This window comes from Suricata suricatta, chromosome 13 (genome assembly GCF_006229205.1).
Source record: "Suricata suricatta isolate VVHF042 chromosome 13, meerkat_22Aug2017_6uvM2_HiC, whole genome shotgun sequence".
Lineage (NCBI taxonomy): Eukaryota > Metazoa > Chordata > Mammalia > Carnivora > Herpestidae > Suricata > Suricata suricatta.
This window is the reverse complement of record NC_043712.1, coordinates 89,602,911-89,607,438: the sequence shown is the minus strand read 5'-3', so window position 1 is coordinate 89,607,438 and position 4,528 is coordinate 89,602,911.

Here is a 4,528-nt window from a genome sequence, read left to right as displayed (position 1 = left end):
GAGAGTCAGGGGTGGGCACGGAGGAGCAACCTGAGCGGTGCCCATACCGCCGCTTTGTTCCTCACAAGCCGTAGTTTTATACAGACAGCCGCAGGTGCAGCCAGTCCGGAAGACTGCCGAAGCTCGAAGCACAATCCTCATTCCAACTCAAGAAGCACGAAGACCACGTGTACAGTTAGTAATCTAATCCCAGAGAAACGGGGGGCGGCCGCGAGGGTTGCGAGGGCACGGGAACTTCTGCTGGATGGCGCTCTCCCTCCTGGCTCCTTGCCGCGGCTCCCACAGGGTGCTGAACCAGGAGGGCGCGGCAGGCGCTGGAAGCCGGAAGGGCCTCGCGCAAGGAGGTGTCGCTGCGTCTTCAAACCTGCAAGCCGGAATCACTGAGGGCCTGATGGTGGCTGTGTTGGGGGTGACGGCGGAGGTCCCCGCGTGGCCCACAGCGCCCTCGGGGAACGCGGGTGGACTGAGGGGCAGGGACGTGTTGGGTGGGCATCGCCGCTGAGCCTCGGCCACTGAACCGAGCATCCCTTCCAGTGCTGGGAATGCTTGGGTTAAAATCCATGACAGACGGAGAGAAGGAGGAAAGGTGGCTGGGGGCAAAGGAACGAACAAATGAGTTACACCAAGAGGGAAATCCGAGTGACACCGTGCGTGGGGAAGTGCCAGACGCGCGGAGGTGAACTCACACGTGTGCTCTGGACCCCTGACCGGCCCAGACAGCAGCCTGCAGCCCGGTGATCTCTCTCCGATCACACGATGGGATGTGAACGGGACCGACTCCTGTCCCAGAGGAACCTTGAGACGTGCCGGCTTCTGGGCCCCTCTTCTTAGGTGACATTTCCGGCAGAGGCGCTGGGGAGGGACTGTGTGGGAACTGCTCCCCACCACTGCCTTGTGGCCTCCAGCGCCCAGGCGATTGCTGTGTGACCACACCCCTCTGGACCAGGTACTTTGGGTGGTCATGGACACAGGGCATCAGTGGCACACCTGATGTGACATGCGCATATAGGCATGTGTCACCCGTTTCCAGGGGATGGGCAGCTGCTGGCAGAATAGGAAAACCAGTGGGTTCCTGGTGGGATGGAAGCAATGGGGCTCCCGTGGGAGGCTCCTCCGATCCCCCCGGGGGATGGTCGCCCTGAACAAGGAAGGCAGTGGGAGGCCTACTCAGACTGAGTCACAGCTCAGGCGCCCAGATGGCTTGGTCAGCTAAGCGTCAGGTCACGATCTCATGGCCTGGCAGGTCTGACAAATAGTGCTGGGTAACGCTAGGACCCAGCTTGGGGAAGTGCTTGTGCCCTGACCCCACAGGGCCGCTTGACTATTTTATTCCAGACAGTGCCAGAGTCACTGGACCCTCACATCTGTAGAGTCCCCAGGGCCCTTGTAATTTGCAACTATGCCCTGTGACTGCCCTTGACCCCAGAAAGATCAGAATGGGACACACCCTGCCGTACTGCTTTCAAGGAGAGGGGTCCGTCTGGATACCGGCCAGGCCCCTGTTGGGGGGGGTGAACGCTGCCACAAAACAGTGGAAACAAGTCTCGACACAAGCCTGTAAACTGGGTCAGGGTGTCTAGCTTCGTCCCCAACTGACCCAGAATCCAGAAATAACCAGAAATAACCGGGCCATGGCTACTTGTGATGACCCCTGTCCGGGATAATATCTGGTCGTGAGCATGGGTCTGTTCTGTTGAGAAGGCAGAGTCGACGCCTTGGATTTGTTCTCTAATGAAGGTCCGTGGCCGTCCTGCAGTATGGTGGCACGCTGCCTTGTTAGATGATCACAAGGTACAGATGGCAGTGGATGGGGGAGGCAAGTCATCACATTAATATGGAAATTCGAAAATGTTACTTCTTTTGATCTATCGCCACCCCACAAGCCTCCTCCAAGCATTGGGCATATTTCCACTGAGATTTCTGCCATTACATAAATGCCATACTGGGTGGAGGTGTCGGGACAAACGGGATCATTCTTCTGTACGAGAGCCCAGGCTGAGTGTGGGGGGGGGTGGCCTGGGTGGTAAGGGGTCAGCCCAGTGGGGTGGGGACGCCCTGCTCACCCACAGAAGGCCCTGCCTGGCCCCCAGCTCTGTACCCCCACAGCCACGCTGCACCTACAGGTTAGCCCTCATAGGAGGCCTCTGCGCACACTTAGGCCTTTCGATTTCTCTACAATCATATCCCCACTTTCATTTCAGGTTTTAGTAGTTTGAGGTCTTCCCTCTTTTTTCTTTCCCTCTCTTTTCTTCTAGCTAAAAGCTTGTCCGTTTTGTTGACCTTTGAAAGAACCAACTTTTGGGGGCACCTGGCTGGCTCAATCAGTGGAGCATGTGATACTTGATCTCAGAGTTGTGAGTTTGACCTTGACGCTGGGTGTTGAGGTGACTTAAAAATACAATATTTAATGGAGCACGTGGGTGGCTCAGTTGGATGAATGTCTACCTCTTGATCTTGGCTAAGGTCGTGATCTCACGGTTCGTGGGTTTGAGCCCCATAATCAGGTTCTGTGCTGACAGTGTGGAGCCTGCTTGGGATTCTCCCTCTCTCTCTCTCTCTCTCTCTCTCTCTCTCCCCCGCCCCCCTCAAACATGCACTCTCTCTTTTTCTATCAAAATAAATAAATAAACTTTAACAAAAAGAACCAACTTTTGATATTCTTTCTTATTTTTCCATTCTCTATTTTGTTTATCTCCACTGTAGTCTTTATTTTTCATTAAAAATTTTTAAAAATATTTATTTATTTTTGAGAGACAGAGTGAGACAGCACAAGTAGTGGGGGGTGGGGGACAGGGGGAGGGACACACAGAATCTGAAGCAGGCTCCAGGCTCTGAGCTCTCAGCATGGAGACCAATGTGGGGCTCAAACTCATGGAGTGCGAGATCATGACTGAGCCAAAGTCAGACACATAACTGACTGACCCACCAGGCGTCCCTCCACTGTAGTCTTTATTATTCCCTTCCTTCTGCTTTGGGTTCAGTTAATTCTTCTTTTTCTAGTTCCTTAAGACATACAGTTCGTTTACTGATTTTGAGATTCTTGTATTTTAACGTGTGCGTTTGTGGCTGTACATTTTTCTACAGCGGTGCTGGCGCTGCTTCTGCACATGTTCGTGTGCTTTTGTTTTCATTTGTCTCATGATATTTTCCGGTTTCCCTCATGAGCTACTGGTTGTTTAAAAGTAAAGTATTGAATTTCCAGATGGTTTTGAAAATCATAGCTTATGTTACTGTGAGTTTCATTCCATTTTGAAAGAAAAAGATACTTTGACTTTAATCTTTAAAAGTTTACTAAGACTGGGGCACCTGGATGGCTCAGTTGGTTAAGCATCCAACCTCAGCTCGTCATAACCTTACCGGTTTGTGAGTTCAAGCCCTGCATCGGGGTCTGTGCTGACAGCTCAGAGCCTGGAGCCTGCTTCAGATTCTGAGTCTCTTTCTCTCTCTGCCCCTTCCCTTCTTCATGTTCTGTCTGTCTGTCTGTCTGTCTCACTCTCTCTCTCAAAAATAAACATTGGGGCGCCTGCTGGCTCAGATGGTTAAATGTCCAACTTCAGCTCAGGTCATGATCTCACGGTTTGTGGGTTCGAGCCCCGCGTCAGGCTCTGCAGACAGCTCAGAGCCTGAAGCCTGTCTTCTTCAGATTCTGTGTCTCCCTCTCCCTCTGCCCCTCCCCCACTCATGGTCTGTTTCTCTCTGTATCAATAATAAATAAACATAAAAAATAAAAAATATTAAGGAAAATTTACTAACACTCATTTTGTGCCCCTTTGCTAAGGCTAATCTGTATGCTCCTGCTGCCCGCTGGCCATGTGCATAACTTGTGTTTCTGAGACCTGTGAGCTGTCCTTAGGAGTCACTGAACCTGAATGTGGTCATGGGCACCCTGACACAAAGACCAATAAAAATCTTTAAGTAGACATGAAAAAAAAATGGACAAACAGATAAACTACCAAGTTCATGGGTAAGAAGGCTCAAAATAATAAAAATGCCAAGCCCCACTGAGCTATTTCCTAGATTAACTCAGCTCTAAGTAAAAACGCCATTATGAATTCTGTTGTCTTTGTTGTTATTTTAAACCAGCAAAGATGATTTTAAAATCTAAAGCAGGGGTGGGAGAGGGAGAGCAAGAGTACCCAGAACATTTTTTAAAGAGAAAAGTGAGGGCGCCCAGGTAATTCAGCTCATGATCTCACGGTTCGTGTGTTCAAGCCCCGCTTTGGGCTCTGTGCTGACAACTCAGAGCCTGGAGCTGCTTCCGATTCTGTGTCTCCCTCTGTCTCTGCCCCTTCCTTGCTCATGCTCTGTCTTTCTCTGGCTCCCAGAATAAATAAATAAATAAATAAATAAATAAATAAATAATAGAAAATCAAATGGGGACCTGAGATATTAAAGCACAGCATAATGCTTAGTCCTGAAGACAGTGTGGACCTGATCTATGAACAGACAGCCCAATGGCACAGAACGGAAAGTCAGCAAACAGTCCCAGATACGCCCAGAAGTTAGGATATGATAAAGGCTGCATTTC